This window comes from Chinchilla lanigera, unplaced genomic scaffold (assembly GCF_000276665.1).
Source record: "Chinchilla lanigera isolate Chin_1 unplaced genomic scaffold, ChiLan1.0 scaffold00020, whole genome shotgun sequence".
Lineage (NCBI taxonomy): Eukaryota > Metazoa > Chordata > Mammalia > Rodentia > Chinchillidae > Chinchilla > Chinchilla lanigera.
This window is the reverse complement of record NW_004955421.1, coordinates 11,646,625-11,665,044: the sequence shown is the minus strand read 5'-3', so window position 1 is coordinate 11,665,044 and position 18,420 is coordinate 11,646,625.

Genomic DNA, 18,420 nt, shown 5'->3' with positions numbered 1-18,420 from the left:
TTTTTTTTTTTTTTTTTTTTTTTAGTATTTGTGCTTTTGCAGCAGCTCAAAGTGTGCCTGTAGTTCTACACAAAGTCTCTGCTCTGTAGTATATGCTTTCAGACCTGTCTAAGCATAGAAAGGAGAAAGGATTTGTTGGACCTAAATGTTATCAGTGAATTATATCATCTTTACCATTAATCATCATCTCTTATGTCATGTTTGCTCTCCATCTGGCTTGGTATCAGGTCTGATGTTGAATACTTTCAGTACATTAATTCCCAACTAGTGATTACTGATGACAAGCAGATTAGGTTACTCTGTGACTATTTATTAACTCTGTTAATTGTTTGACAAATCATTATTGACTACTATTCACAGAATGACAGATGGCCAATAAGGTGTTAAGTAGAATTCGCCCTATTGTTGTCATCTCTTAATAGATTTTACATTAAATTTTTAAAAAAATGAGACATTCTTTGAGAGGATGAATGATTTATGATATAAAAAGAAAGATGTGCATAATTTTAGTATGAAATGAAACCTAATTTAAAATACAATAATGAGGACCAAATTAACCTTAAATACTCACACAATTAAGGCTTGTATTCAAAATCTTATGAGCTTCTCTGATATTGTGAGTATTAGAAGAGTGCTCTAGTAATCAGTATTACAGCAATAGGAGAGATAAACTGGGAAAGAATCCAGAATGAGTAGAACAGTCCATGATACAAATGCATCTTGGATACTGTAATGAAAGTTAGACAACTGTGAATTCATGTTATTTTCTAGTCCTTTGTGCATGAGCAAGAGAAATTAAATAATGGAATATGTTTAATTACTTTTATCCTCTAGGTTTGAAAATGTAAGTTTAAATTTCAAAACATTGCTGATATGGAGTTTTTAAAAAACTTTTTTAAATAATGTGGAATGATCTAAATATATAGGGAAATGAATCCTAAGAAATTATGATCAATATTGTATAAGAAATCCACAATAAAACTTACAATGTACGTAGTGAATTAACATAGTTGAAGCTTATTTCTTACTCAACTAACACTACTGATAAATATGTTCATAGAGCTTTCATATACTTAATGTTTGGGGGTTCTGATTTTTCTGCTGAGATTCTCCCATTCTTTAGCATTCTAGAGTCATTTATAGTCAGATTAAAGCAGGAGAAAAGGACAGTAACAAAGGCATTTGCACACTTTAAAGTCTTCACACCAAAGTTCATGTTGCTTTTATTTACATTTCTTTGGCAAGAAATGGTCATATGACCTCTCTCAAAAGTGAGGGAAGCTAGAAAATGAAATTTTTGTATGGGCAGACAATTTTCAACCATTCCCCTATTCTGTGGAGGAGCAGCATAAAATTTGGTGGGTACTTGACTTCCTCTAACACTATGGTCCTTGGAGGATATTATATTTGTTGAATAAAATATGAGGATGTTACTTAGTTCACTACTGTCTGATTGATAAACTGACAACTAAAGTCACTGAGGAAAAGGACCACCCATGAACATCATGTTATTTTGTCTCTTGTGTAAATGGCACCAGGTGGTAATAAAGTTCCAGATGCCTTTCAGTATCTACAAACTCCCCATTTGCTTTGGTTTCCGTGTCTGACAAATGCTTTCTGAAGCCTAACAACCAAGTCGAAAACTTCAAAAGGACAATGAACAACAAGATAGGATATGTTTTATTTCAAAACTAGGAAATATTCGTGTATTCCATGAAGTGTTTCAGGTCTAACAAAGTCTATTACAATTCTAATTTCCAGTTATGTTTGACTAATAAAATATTCACAATGTCATGTTCTTAATTTCTGATTGATGTATAATTATTGATTTGTCTTCCTTAATTATCCTTAAATTGTTTAGTTCCCTTTTAATTCCTTCCTCTGCCACAGACTTTCCATCAAATATATCAACCAGGATATCAGCAAACACTTACACACTCCAGGGAAACGGCTTCCAAAAAGATCATCTAGTAAATCAAGTCCATTTCTGAAATATTTATTATATTAAAATATATGTGATGCATAATGGTCTAAGTGATAATGTTGAAATCAATGCACAGAGATTAGAAAAAAGGAGATAGTAGTGAAGCAAAAGCAGTTTCTTTTCAGGAGGAAATGAGAGGTTAACAGAAACTGTACTGTATTTGGAATACAAATATCTTGGTTTGGAGCCTTAGGAATATACTTAATGGCTGGTCAGACTGGTCACTTACCCTTCCTAATTTATTTCCTGAAGTACAAAATTAGAATTATTAAGAAAATCATTGTCTTCCCTATAATTTATATGATTATCAAAAGTAATCTTAATGAGGACAATAGTAATGTTAATTATCAAAAGTAATATTGTAGTACTCTGTTCCAGGTGTCATTATTATCTTAGAACTATCTCTGAACAGAATCAGGTATCTCAACATGAAATGTTATCTTTTACTAGAACCACAATGATTATCCTCACTGGATCTTCTATATTAGTGGAAGTTGAGTTGTGTGCTCTCTAGTCCTCTCTAGTCCCCCTTCAGGTATCAGATTATTGGGGTTTATGCATTTAAACCTCATTTTACAATGAGATCAGAGAGTTAAAGGCAGTTACCCAAGATTAATTGCTACAGCCAGAGTGGTTTTGCCCTAAATGACATTGTGCTTTTTTTCTGGGTTCTGATAGGGTTTGCAGTTAGCTCTGATAGGGTTTGCAGTTAGCTCTATGTGGGTTTCCTTCAGCACTTTCTGTCAATTTGTTTTGATCCCTATTTTGCTTTTCTAGAATGCTACCCATCAGTACATGCTCTTGATATAACACAATCATTTCTATATACTTTGAATAAAGTTATGAATATCCTTGCTCAACTGGTTTTTAAACAGAGGTACAAGGAATGATCAAAGTATATGGTGAATGTTTAAATTTAAACCTATATTGCAGTAAAAAAGTGTACATTGCCATTGCTTCCCTCCATATACTCCTCCTTGCTTTCACCACACTTATCCCATTGTTCTTGCCTCTCTGAAACAGTTCTGGAATTGCTCTTTTGTGAGTGATTTTTTTAAAAAGGTGGTGAATGCTGCTGCAGACTGGCATTTAATAGCAAGTTTGGATTGTAAGACATTATGATCCTCATCCACCTTATTCACCAGATCTCGGAACATACAACTTATGGCCCTTCTTTAAAGTCAAAATGACTGTGAATAGTAAATTTTTTGAATTGAGTTGAAATACGAGTCAGCCAAGATAGTGGAACTAAAAATGTTAATGGAAGAGGAGTTCTGGAACTGCTTCAGAGCAATGGAAAAACTGTTTTCATAGTGATCAGGACCTTATTGAGTAGGTTAATGGCAATGTGTATTTTTAAGTATGCTATTTTTAAAATTTAAGCATTCATTATATTTTTAATCACACTTCATACATTACTCAAATAACTGTTTTACTTCATACTTAAATTCAGTATGTGTTCTAAGTTTTATTACTTAAGGTCTTCTAATAAGTGAACTAGCATTAATACAATGCAATTGGACCATACATGAATGAGCCTTTTGAAAGTTAAATGTTATAGAATAATTTTATAATAATCCACAATGTCTAGACATATAAGTTGAAATCATTGAAAAATATATCAGTATAACTGCAGTATCTGTAAGTATCAATGTACTTAGAGTTCCAAAGACTGGTATTTTCCACTATCTCAGGAAATATTCTTCAACTAAATGAGCTTTTGCAGATATTTGCTTTGGTTACCTTCTCCTTTGTGAAATAATTAAAGAAAAGCTGGCTTTCTAGGACAAATTAAGCAGTCTAACATGATCAAAGCAGAGTGCTGAGTAATTACAAATGCAATCAATTATTGGTGACTTGGCCTCTAAGTTTGTCTTCATCAATGTATAATAGCATAAGTTAAGTCACTTAATTTTAAATATCTGGATTAAAAACATAGTTTTAGATAGTCTCTGTTTTTATTTTTTTGGTTATCTTCATTAAGGTTACTAAGTGTGTTCAATTGTAAATATTCCTTTTTTTCTGTAATCTCACTATTAAAATGCTCTGGTCCTCAAAATCCCAGGAAATATTTAATTATATAATATTATTATTAATATATAGAGAAAAATATTGTGTAATTTTAGTGGAACAAAAAGTAAGAATAAGATACACAATGAAATTATAATGTGTTGGCGTAATTTGTTAACTATAGTTGCTAATATTAAAAAATATTAAAGTTAGGAAGTCTTGTCACTAGCATATTGAAAAAAACATTTTATCTTCATGGCTGTGGAGCATGCTGTTTGCTGTTCCACTGAGAACTTTATCTGTGCCTCACAGGACATAGGAAAGGTTCTGCTGATAGGCTTTTATGATGTAGCAACACAAGGAAGCATTTTTCATTGGATTATTACATGTCCTTTTGTTTTATTGTTTTTTAATTTTAAAAACAAAAAATAATAAACACAATGGTACAGAATTTTGAAGGAAGATGATAAGAAATTAACAATGGTTATTATACTGCCTATTGTTAACTTTAAAGTAGTTGCTCAGATTACAAAATATGTGTGTGCAAAACTGATTAAACAATTAAGCACAATCCATTCCTTTCAACAAATGAATGGAAATCAGTTGTACAATGCCTTAGCTATTTTGTATATATATATATCTTTACTTTTATCCCCTTCCCTCTTTTGTCGTTTTCCCATCTCAGTTGTTATTTCCTTTTTGAGCAATCTCACCCTTTCAGAATATCTTTTGTGTATTTTTTATTTTATTTATTGTTGAAATTTCTTACACTAGGGAAACAATACAATATTTACACATGGGAGTCTGATTTATTTCACTAATGAATATGGTCTCTAGTTGCATCCATTTATCTATGAAAGTCTCCAGTTTATCCATTTTATAGCTGAGTAATATTCCATTGTGTAAAAATACCACATCATTTTTATCCATTCCTTGGTTGATGGGCATTTGAGTTGTTTCCAAGATTTATCTATTACATATTAAAGTGAAAATGGATCAGAGATCTAAATATTAAAACAAAAACACTAAATCTACTGGAAGAGAAAGTATGTAGAAATCTTAAAGACATAGGGATAGGTAGAGAGTCCATGAACAAAAATAAAACTGCACTGGAAATATTTCAAAGAATCAAAAACCGGGATCTCATCCTATTAAAAAGTTTTTACACATCAAAAGCAGTCACCAACAGAGTGAAAAAACCCACAGAATGGGAACAGTTTTTAGCCAACTGTCCCTCAGACAAAGGACTTTTATCTGGAACACATAAAGAACTGAAAAAAATCAGAACCCCCAAAATTCAAAGACCCAATCCAAAAATGGGCATCTGAGATGAATACGCACTTCTAACATGAAGAAATGCAACGGTAAATAAATATCTTAAAACAATCTTCAACATCATTGGTCATTCAAGAAAAATGGATTATTACATTTCTTACACATGTGATTAACAGGAGTATTAAAGATGCTGCTGTGTTCAAATCTTGTAACTGGATAATATTAACTAAAAGTACTGTTTTGTTACAGTCACATCACTGCAAATAGCTTTATGAAACCTTAGTTTTTTTTCTGCCAGGTGGTAGTTCAGCATGTACTATGGTCTTTATATGATACTATTATTTATGAAGTAGAAGAACTGAACTATTTATATAGAATGCCTCATTATGTTAAATCTCTTCTTCTCTTGAATATTTACTCTATATATTCCATGTTACATTTCTGTTTCCAGATAAAAATTAACATAATCACTGAAAAATTTTAAATTTTTATAATTCTTTTTTCTTCATTTTTAAAAGTACAAACACTGAATGTCGGAAAACAACTGTTCTGTCACTTTCCTTCAGAACAAACTCTCCTTTTTCTGTATCTACATACATGTGGTATTAGCAATCCACAATGGCTAAAGTGGAAACATTCTTCTAGCTAACATATAGAAAAATTTAGGCTTGGTACATTCCTTTAAAAACAGACATTTAATCCAACTTTCAACAGAATAAATGTTTACTTCCTCAGTTTTTCACAAGGAATATTGAAAATTTTCTTTTGGAATTATACTTTGAATATTTTACCAATTCAATAAATACAGTACTAGACTTTGTAGATACGAATAAAACAATATCAGAAAGAAATAAACATAACTATTCACAATATGTTATTTATTCTAGTATCATACTTTACTATCAAGAATTTGATTAGTCCATCAGAAGATGTGCATATTGGTACAGATAGCGGGCAAAATTTCATGAGATATGTAGAACAGAAAGTTATTTGTGGACTTATGGGCTTTAAAATTCTAAATGAACATATTGGAGTGGAAAGGGAGAGATGTGAGGAGTTATAAGGACCATGGTTATCTAGACTGTAGGTGCAAAGACAACTTAAGAATTGGAATGGTATGAACTAGACATGGGGTAGAAAACTGAAGGAGACCACAACAGAGGCATTTATCAATGAATGTCTGAATAGTGTTTTAAAAACCGGACATTAGATACACACAATCAAAGCTAATAATCCCCCAACCTTCAAGGACAATCTCCTTTCCTGAGCTCTGGCAGGCACCGTAGTATAAATACTTAATTAATTTTTTAATTATCAGTGGACCCAGTGCCTTGCACATGCTAGGCAAATAGTCTACCACTGAGCACACCTAAACAACACTATTACATACTAAAAATCCCTTCAGCTGTTTTAATTTTCCATTAAATGCCATTGCTTTACTTTTCATATGTATAAATTTTGGAGGGCATGATTTCAATATAATATCAAGTATCCCATACATTGTATGCATGCCTCACATTTACTGTATTCACCATGTAATGGTATTTTTTATCAGACTACATATTTCCTATAGATACTTGCTTTAATTTCTTATTTCTAAGTTACCATCTCTGCTATAAGTTGAATTGTGCCCTCCAAAAATGACATACTGTATTAGAGTTTTAGACATGGGGTAGAAAACGGAAGGAGACCAGAACAGAGGCATTTATCAGTGAATGTCTGAATAGTGTTTTAAGGCAGAAGGGCCTACCACTGGCAAGAACCCCAGCCAGTGACTGCTCTGGGGGTTCTGGCCTCTGTGTCAATTCTTTGTGTTCAGGTGGCAGTCTGCTTCTCGCCTGGAGTGCACACTGAGAGGTATCAGACTCACATGACTGTTTGCACACAGTGAGAGGATGGCTTGTCCCTGACGGCTCACTCCTGGGTAGTGTTGCTAATGGTGGCTCCTCTAGGCCTTTAGGCCAGGTCGTACACACCTGCTCAGAAACCTTGATGGCTCCTTATCACCAACACTTCTACACAGTGGCCAATGCCCTTGGCAAGCTGTGCCTCCAGTTCCAATCTCCCTTCCTTGTGCTTCCTCCTTAAACACACCTCCTCCTGTCCTCCTCCCCTGTCGGCCCTGGGGCTTCTGCGCTGGCCTTTCAGCTGCCTGGCATGCCTTTCCTCCCCTTCAACTTAGAGGTCTACACAGCCTTCAAGACCAGCTCAAGGCTCCGAGCAGAAAGCAAATCTGAGGAGTTAGGCCGGATACTAGTGCACACCTTTTCCAACTCTCCCTTTCACAAATTCATTCATTCAGCACACATGTCCTGAGTACCCACTCTGTGCCTGGGAGTGAGGGGAGGCTCCGGGGAGCCTGAAGGATGCAGGGGGGTGGAGCCCCAGGAGCACCATACTCCAGAAAAAAAAAAAAAAAAGGCAGGAGTATAGCTCAGTGGCACAAGCACCTGCCTAGCAAGCACAAGGTCCTGAGTTCGATTCCCAGTACCAAAGAAAACAGACAAACAAACAACAAAAAAATCTGAGAATAAAGCTCCTCACTGCACAGACATGTTCTAAAGTAACAGTGTGGTACTCAGTATCTCAGACCTTATTGGAGAGATATTCTTCAAAAGGGGGTAAACAAATCGGACACAAAAAAACACATTGAGGGAATGTAATGTGAACCCACCAGATGAAGACAACAACCTGTAGGTTCAGGGAAATGTCATCGACTAGATTCTTTCTCACAGCTTCAGTGGAAAGTAACACTTTCAATAGCCTGATTTCTGACATTTTGGTGACAGAATGTAAAATAATAAGTTTCACATCTTTAAACCACCCTGTTGATGTCACTTTGTTATAGCAGGTTTATAAACTAATATATTCTCTAAAATGGCTTATCAGATGTACTGAATTCTTTCAAATACACAAAATAAAACTAAGCCATTTAAGACTCAAGTTTTGGTGAATCCCTTTCAATTTTTTATCTCAATCCATGCATCTTTTGGCATTAGAAAACTTTGACCTTGTATAATAAGTGGGGAAATTATCACCATGCACTTCACCAGTATAAATATATCTTATGCTTGTAAGAAATTATAAATATCTGCAAAATTTGTTTGTCAGTCAATTGCCATATGTCAATCATCTCTCAAATACCCATGTACAGACTATTCCCAGCTTGCTTATTCTCAGGCTGACTTATTGTTTTGCCTCCAAACACACTCTGTTCTAGCAACTGATGTGTGCTTAGGGAATGCAGACTAATTTTAATATTAGCCTGAACAAATAATTAAAAGTGTAAATCTGTTTCTAAAAGAAATTAATGCATTCCCAAAGGTAAATATGTATCACCTTTGCATCATCATATGTTTTGGATTATTTAATAGCATGGTTCATTTCCTTGATAAGCAAGCATATGATAATCTCTGTGCTTACAGTGTTTATAACTTTAGGTCATAATTCTCAATCATTAGTCAGAAGATTTTCCTCTTGGATTTTGGTGGTGTTCAAGACAGCACTGTAATGACTGCTAATATGGGTTGACACAGAAAATAGAACTCGAATCTATTTTATTCCATCTTGACTACTTGAGTTAAGAGATCCTATTGTGTTGTACTCTGAGCTCTCAGTAATTACTGTCTGTTTGGTGAATTCCCATCCCTGATAGGCAAGTATAATCCAAGTTGTCATGTTTTGTATTGTAGCTATCATCTTCCCATCCCTGTTTTTTGATCCAAGCATGGATGAATGATTCAAGATAAATGGCTATAATCTCTTTCTAAAAAATTTGAAATTGGGTCTCAGTAGATATATATCTTTATTTATCTTTATGTATACTCTATATATCTTCGGGTACATGGGTTTTAATATGTGAATTCAGAATCTGTAAGTGGCAGAGATTTTTGGCTTATGAAGTGGGAGCAGACAGAGTAGGTCAACAAGTAATAAAAAACGGAAACAAATGTTCAGAAGCAAGAATGTTTTCTGACCTTCCTCAGCTATGGTTTGGCTTCTTTTGCACACTCTTTTATACTTTTCCTTTTGGAAATCATGATAATTCTCAATGGCCTTATGAATTTTATCTGTTGGATAAATTAAGTATGGTTTAGAATCTGGCCATATCTTCTGAAATTATACTAGGAATCCTTTGGCCAAATCCTCTACATTTACAGATGAAGATATTGAAGTCCAGAAATGCTAAGTTTTTGGTCCAAATTTACAAGGGATACATGTTAGAACTAGGCAAAGTCACATACATCCAAGTTCGCAGGTAACAGTTCCTGTAAAGGCAAGTGTTAAAGGGAGCTCTCCATCCTTGAAAATGGCAGAGTTTAAGCCTAATAACTAGTAGTTGTTCGTATTACTATTCGCTGGATGTCTCTGTACTTTGCACAGTTTATATTCTGGGTTTTAAGAGACAGCTTTGGACAAGACCAGTGAGGTCCTTGATCACATGAAGCCTCTGTGGAAATTCTCCTTTATCCTCCAAAGAGTTGAGATCCTTTGAATTTTGTAGTACTATTCATAAATGTGTACAAATGTTTCTTTTTTGCTGGGTCTTGCTTGAGACAAAGTTGATAAATACACAAAAGAGCGAGCTATAGCCACAGGTACAGATTGGTCTCCATAGAGTACTGAGAAGCCAGCTGGTTCTCAGGAAAGAGAAATACAACGTACGGCACTGTACAGCATCTTCGCAGTTTGTGCCCCGTGGCTCAGTCCTATCTAATACGTCAGCACACTGAGAAAGAGTATGGAATTTTGGCTCTTCAGAGAACATAACTGGTTGTAAATATGTACTAAGCTTCTATTTTTCTTTTATAACTTTGTTATAATCTTATCATATATTGTTTTAGACCCCCTAGCACTAGCCAACTATCATTTATTCCCTAATTTTTAATACTTTGCAGTATTTTAAAACTTTAAAAACTGAAACTATTAACATAATAATAACTCCCTAAATTCACATTTATGATCTTCTATGATCCAGTTATTGATCATGTCATGTGTACAAAAACAATTCAATAGATGGTACTACAAAGAAAAAAATTCTCATTCCATTATTTTCCTTCAAATTTCACACAACCAGGGCAAACCAACATATTTATTCTTCCTGCATAGTCCTCCCTGTCCCCTGGTTTCTTTCATTTATATCTTAACCTCTGCATTTCTAAGAACCCAGATTACCTCCTTCCCTGTTCTGGACTGGGATGACTTCCCTACAATGTTTGCTCCACCTGTCCTTATTAGTGGGAGACTTATTATAAGAAGTTGTATAATTCAGACATACAGTTGCATGCTTTTCTTTATCACCAGAGTACATAGCTTTGTGACCATATCATGGATAATTATCTAAGGATGAATTTTCCTTCATGATAAAATTAAAGTAAGCAAACAAAGCTTCTTTCATTTCCTCTCCCTCTTAACCTGTTGAATAAAGATGCCATGTTATGTGGATTTCCTGTAGCCAACTGTCCACACTGTTTGGACGATCAAGACAATGTCAAAGAAGCCCATTTAGAGCCCATTCAATTGCTGTTATGTTGAAGTCAGCTGTTTCTCCAGAACCTGCTATGATACCCTATTTAAGCTATTAATACAAAAAATCATTTAAATATCAGTGTCTGTAACCCCAGATGCTAGAATGCTTGGAATAGTGTCCTAGATATAGTATATGATTAAATTATGTTTAATGAATGATATGATAAATATGTCACCCAACCTTTTTAAAATTGAGGTGTTTACTAGTATAAGTTTTCTCAAAGGATTATACAAAGGTAAATAATCAATCCTGCATTCTTATCAATGCTAACTTGGCCTTGTTATTCTCATCCATATTTCCCAATATCATAGTATTTATAGACTAGAAAAATAGCCTTTAAAAACCATAAATTTTATAATGCAAGAGTTTTAACTGGGTTTTAATAATATAAAAATGCATATTTTCTCAAAGCATAATTTCTTTTGGGTTTAATTCCATGGGTTTAGTCCAACTCTTCTTGCCATGTAATTTCTTCTTGCTCCTCCAGCAGATAGCTTTATACCATCTCTTATTATACTTACTGTTTTTCTTTCCTTTCTTTGTGGCTACAGTTACTTTCACAGTCTTATTTGTTCAACAAGATGCAAGAATCCAGCTCTTTCAAGTAAAAAAGCAAATTAAAAAGTTATTAAAGCATTATAGACTCTGACAAGCCCCTCTGGATCCATTTGTGCTTATGACCATGGTGTGTGTTCAGGAAGGTTTTTATTTTGCAAATCACTGAACCCCTCAAAGCTGCATGCTGTTCGATAATTAGGGGGTATATTATCTGTGCTAGAAACTCAGCACTGAAGAAAACAATAAAAAGGACTAATATAGACAACCAGCTGTTGTTTTTCTGCCACTGTACTGGTTGACTTAAACTATGTTTTCATCCAAATTCATTCTGAGCCAAAACCTTTTCTCACACTAATGCAATGGCAAACAAAACTTGGTGCCACCCTGGCTATACTGCCACATCAGTAGCTAACATCTGTGTGAGCTTTGCAATTTACAATGCGTTTTTATATCATTTATCTTACTTAATTTTCACAACTCTGATGAATTAGGAAAATTTTAGAGGTGAAACACATGTGTGACTTTCTATGATGTGTCCAAGTCTAATAGTGGAACCAGCCTATTTAGTTTCTGCTTAGTTCTTTGCTATTGTAACTTTCCATGCTTTAGCAGGTTAGTACGTATAAAAATTCAGGTGTTCTGCTCTTTTGTTTATGGGTTCTCTGCAGAAGTCTGTACTTTGGCCTATAGAAGTCATTCTAATAAAAGCACCTGGCGTTCATCCCATGGGGGCGTTTGACTAGAACTCATTGCCACACTGACCAGCCCAAGTCAATTAATAATTCCAAGCCAATGTTCTCTGCTCGGGAAAAGAAGAACCTCATGGCACAGGTCCCTTAGAGATGTTTCAAAACAAGGCAACATGTCTTTTTAAGATATTTCTTCCTTGGTAACTGCCTTCTCACAACAGTTTGATAGCTTTAAACTTGAAGAATATTCAAGATCTAGTTTTACCAAATGAAAAACCACGGAAAATTTTTAGAAATTGCCTATCTTGTAGTTTCAGTCATCTATGGCAAAGTTTCTCAGTTTTATTTTTTCTTTTTGTTGCCATTGAAGCAAAAAACGCTGGCATTGCATATCCTTCTTTGTGGCAGCTGGAACACATATTTATAATCATTACTTCTATTCTTTGAAGGCAACCTTTAGACTTTATTGATTGCTTTACCATTGTTAATATTCATCTAGCATCCTTGACTTGTCCTTATGATACTGGGAAACAATTTTATCATCCTCAACTTTCATATAACACACTCAGAAATAAAGAATATGTGATTATTCCATGGAAAATATAAGTCCTGAGAGTTTTACTATGTCTGATGATTTCCTTGATTTTTTTAGTATGTCTGGTGATTTCTTTGTGTTACAGAAGAAGGCAGCAAGGAGGAAGAGAGGGGGGAGAGATTGTAGATATACTTTGGTACCTCTTGTAAAGTCAAAAATATGCTAAGTACTCTCAGTAATACTGAAAAGTATATTTCAAAGTCAATTTATTTCCTTAATCCTCTACTTGATATCCATTATACTTATGACATTTCTTTCTTGCTTGCTTCTTTCCTTTTTCCCCTTATTCTTTTTTATTGGTTCATTTGCAATATAGAAATTAAAGTGTGGCATTAATTCCAGAAGAACCTGACTCAGTTAAAGAAATTTGCTCTTAGTTTAAGTTAACATGATGAACCAAAGTGTGACATACATGAATTAAATCCAAGTACATTTTTCTTATACTACATATGGCCTTATTAGTACTTCAAGGGTCTGACATCATTTTTTCTGCCACTTTCTAAAAATTGATTTCTCATGTTTAGAATGTGTACTTTAAAGGAAATTATAGAAAAGTTACTAAAGATACTTCAGAAAGGTCTGAAAAGAGGGCCTCAATCTGTGAATTTATCATAGAATGGGTTAGAATCAGTTTTAAATATGTGCTGCTAGAAGAGATATAGTCACTTTGACCTCCTCTCATTTTCTGCAACTTGTCTGTCTACTTTATTGTTTTTTTTACAAGCCTTAAAACTCTCTAGCCTTACTACTCTCTAGCCTTACATGTGCCCTTTTCTACTATCTTTGTATAAAAAATTCTCTTTACAATGGAAAAGTTCACCTCAAATGCTCTTTCATAGAAGTTTTCCTTTGATCATTCTAATGTATGTATGCTCTTATTCTCTCTCACTGTATTCTGCAGGTAATTGATTGCAATTGTTTTTATTTTTTCTGGTTGCATCTTTTCTGAGAAAAATGTAACCTTTGTCAAGAAACAGACCTTGCTTATGTTCTTTAAATTTCGTTTCATACTAAAATAGAGACTGGCACATAGAAGTAAAGAGCACAATATACATTTGTATTATAAATGAGTGAGGTATTTTCTCAAAATTTATCTGAATCCTTAGCATTACAAGTAGGGAGTTGAGGTGTGCAAACAAAGAGGTGTGAAACTCTAAAGACTTTCATATAAATACTCCACATTTCTTTTGGTGTTTATTGAAGTACAATCAACAAACAATAAATTGTTCTACATATAAAGTGTATATTTGATAAATTTTGATATATGTATATGGACAATTGAAATCAAGGTAGTAAATAAAAATCTCACCCCCACCTCAAATTTCTCCTGTGAATTGGTCATTTATCTTTCTTGCTTTTTCCACACATCATTAGGTAAACATTTTTATCTCTTTTGCCATTAAAGGCTAGTTTTACTTTGTAAAATGTCATACAAATGGCATCATAGAGTGTACAGTTAATCATGGCCTGGCTTTTCAAACCCAACATAATTAAATCTATCCATAGTATTTTTAAATCTAAAACATATATCAACAGTTCATTCATGTTCTTTGTTGAGGTATTTTCCAGTGTATGAATATTACCTAGCTTGTTCATTCATTTGTTTTTGGTGAAAATATGGGCCTGTGTCAGCTTACTACGGGTCAAAATTGTTGTCAGCATTGATCTATAAGTCTTTGTATACACATGGTTTTATTTCCATTGCATAAAAGCTGAGCAGTATAATGGCTAGGTCATATGGTAGAAATATGTTTAAATTTTCAAGACAATGTCAAAAAATTTCCCAGAACAGTTAATACATAGCAATGACATGAAAGTTAAAGGGTTTTTTTTAACATTATTGCCAACAGTTACTATTGTATTTCAATTAGCCATTGTATTAGTCAGCTTTTCCATTTTAAAGACAAAATATTTGACATCCTCAACATAAAGGAGGGCAAGTTTAATTTGGCACATTATTTGGGTGGTTCATTTCATGGTTGGTGAGCTCCAAGGTTGAAACACAGTGGAACATGGTAGATGAAAGCAGACAGGAACCAGCAATATACTGGGTCAGAAATATATGCTTCAAAGGCACACCTCTAGTGATACACATTTTCCAACAAGGTTTCATCTTTTAACAGCACATTTAGTTGTGAATTCATCAGTGGATAAGAATATAGAACCACTATGATCCAATCACCTTCCAAAAACTCCATCTCTGAACACATCAGGCTTTTGGAGGTCATTATACAGCTAAACCCTAACAGCTATTTAGGTGACAGTGTGTCGTATTTCATCACAGTTTTAATTTGTGTTATTCTGTTGATTATGTTGGGAGAGTTCATATTTATTTATTTACCATCTGTATATCTTGTTTGGTAGAGTATCTACTCAAATACTTTATCACAGTTTTGCTTTTTTATTATGGACTTATAAATCTTCTTTATAAGATACACTTATGAGTCTATTGCCAGATGTATGTTTTGCAAGTATTATTTTTTTACTCCTGGTTTAACTTTTCATTTTTATAGCAATATGTTTTGAAAAGCCAACATTGATCATTTTAATAAAAGCAAATGTATTTTTGTTTATTTTGTACACCTATGGATTTGTGGCACATTTAGGGAAGCTTTGCCAAGCCTGAGATACTAAGGTCTTTCACTATTGTAGAAATTATATAGTGATACCTGGAATATTTAAAACTGTTGTGTATAGTAATTTGCTGTAGAAAAATATAACTTTTTACTTGCTTTGGTTTTAATTTTATATCCATATACAAAAATTTTGATAGTTAACAGATTGTGTCAATTTGAGTAAGAAATGCCCAACTAAATTGAATTGACATAGTTCTGGGTATGGCTGAGGAGATTTACTGAAGACAGAAGACCCACTCTGAGTATGAGTGGCACCAGATAATAGGCTTGTAACCTGAATGGAGAGAGAAAAAAAAAAAAAAGGAAATGAAGAAAAAAGACTATCTCTTCCTTCTGTGGAGGAGCTACAGTCTTCATCTTTACCTTGAATATTGTCTCCTGGGTTCCAGCGTAGATTCTTCAGCCTTCCAATGCACACCCTTCAGCCTCTGATCACAGATCCTTTAGCTTCCTGAGACAGATTCATAGGAGCCACTACAGTGAGTTCTGGGCATTGAAATGGTTTCTTCAGGTCTCCAGACACAGACAGCACTCTTTCACTCCTGACTCTGCAGGCAGCCATTGGAACCCTATCTGGTAAATCCCCACCTCCTAACAGCATTGACTTTGCAACTTACTAACCCTCAAACTCACAAACTTCTATGATGATATCATTAATCCACCAAAAAGATAAAGTGCAATTACAAAAAATATGATTAATTCCAAAGAAGAAAGTTAAAGAAGAAAAATGAAAGAATCTGTCACAAATATAAAATAAAGAAAAGAGAATCTTGAAACCAGTAACACGAATATTCACAGTAAATGTAAATGGTCAAAATACCCAACTTTTAAAAAGTAGAGATTGTCAGTATATCTTTTTTAAAGACCAACATTTCTTGTGTGTTTCCCATAGGCCTTTGCTTACAATATTCCTCTCACATCTGCAAATGTCTATACTAAAATATTAACTATAGAAAAAGAAAATATTTCCAAAGCCTGAACATATTTAAGTTGTGAAAATGGCTCAATATAAAATCAAGGAATTGGCCTGGGGATTTAGCTCAGCTGCACAGAGCATGCCTGGCAAGCTCAAGGTTGTGAGTTCAATTCCTGGTACAGGACAAAAACGAAAACAAAAACAAAAAACAAAATGAAGGAATTAAAAAGAATAACATTTGAGTACAATTTTGAAAGTTTTCACAGAAAATAGGCATGAGTTAAAGAAACATTTTTCCTCTTACCTCCTTCTTTAACCTCTAACCCCTATTACTGCTATTGATCCTACATTGTAGAAATTTACACCTAACACTTCTATTTCTTTTTTGCACGTTCTTATCACTTGTCTCTTTGTATTTATAGTATCATCTTGTTGCAATTCCCTTTATACAGTTCCATATATAAAATAATTGTGCTCATCTTTCTAGGTATTGTTCATAGAATTTTTCTTCTATGAATACTTTCTGAATTTCTCAAGGTACTTGATTTATATTTATATGGATATAATAATATTTCAGTATTTCTTAAATTATATTTTATCCCAAGATATAACTTCAGAGAAAGGCATTACTGTTTGCTTATTTGTTTGTTAGCCATCAAATGGGATGAGATATTATATCAGTGGTGGCCAATCTATGGCTTATGTGGTAGGTAAGCTGTTTGTATCACTGAAAGCTCTAAAAGGTTTGCCATCACTATATTAGATAAATTCTGAAAAGTCATGTGTACAACATATTGCAGAGTTGAGATTAAAATCACACAAATCACTCATCTTTGTATGTAAAACTAATCTTATAGCAATAAACAAGGATGTAGGTTGTCAACGACATTCTCTCATTGAGGTACATACACATTCATTAAGCTTAGAAATCCTCTCTGTGCTTCTTACAAGGCTTATAATGAGCATGTAAGTAATGCCTTCTCCAGCTTGCATTAGTCACATTAAATGAAATAATGTAAGAGGTTAGTATATATAAACACTGCTCACATGCTTTTTTTAAGAAAATGAGATTCTCTGCTTAAATTCTTCTATCATATTTTCTTACATTCAGAAGTAAAGGGAAAAAAGGCAACTGCAACTTGAAATTGTAAGTAACTGAATTAGCCAGTAGCATTGCAGAAGAAAGGGACTTAACAAACATTTTGTTTTTCATAAGCAATCAGAAAGCTAAATATGTAACTTAGACACAATATGTAAATAAATTTATCATATTCATTTTCTCTTCACATCAGCAGTGACACTGTTGCAGTTGAGAAATTTCTTTCTATCCAGCCATCATCCTATAGCAGATTATATTTGGGATATGAACTTTTGTACTATTTTAGGTTGATATCACTTGTTTAGATTTTAATTCAGGACACTGTTAGAACCTCAGGAAAAAATATGAGGAAAGAAAGGCATAGCCATGGATATGCAAGGTGACCATAGGGTTGGATTTTCCAAAGATATTGAGCAGGCAAAAGCATTTTCTAACTGGCAAACATAGGCACCATTCTGACTGATGCAGACGTTGCAAGGGTAAATTAGGAGACAACTGGAGTGTGTCAGGAGTACAAGGTGGACATGGACAGTGCTCCTCTAATCAGTGCCAACATTTTCTTTTTGTTCTTCAGCAACTCTGTGGTGGGTGCACATTTGGGTTTAATAAGAAGAAAATGCTGCACAATTAGAAATGAGAAACACAATGATCAGACAAACAGTTCAACTCTAGAAATATCATTGACTTTAAATCTAGATCTAATATCTTGTTAACTTAAATCTCTCTATAGCTTTTCTGGTTTTGTTTCTAATTTATATCATAGAGCAAGTTAAGCCTTAAAAACTTATGTAGCTACAAATGAGACAGGAAGTAGGTAACAAATGATTTTATTATTCAGCTATTTCAATCTCATGACTTAAAGTAATGCATTCTGAAGCCAAAATTTCTGAGTCTTGGTCTAGTTTCATTTTCAAACTAAATGACAATAAAATGCAGAAATAAAAAGAATAATAATTTGTTTGTTTCATAAACTAGGAAACAGAAATCATTCTAAATCACAGTAGACAAAAGGCTAATATGCCTTGAAAATTAAAAACAAAAGAAAAAATTTCAAAATCTATGTGATCCCAAAAAATTACTCCCATTTAAAGACGAAACCACAAAGCCATTTCAGAACAAGTAGATGGA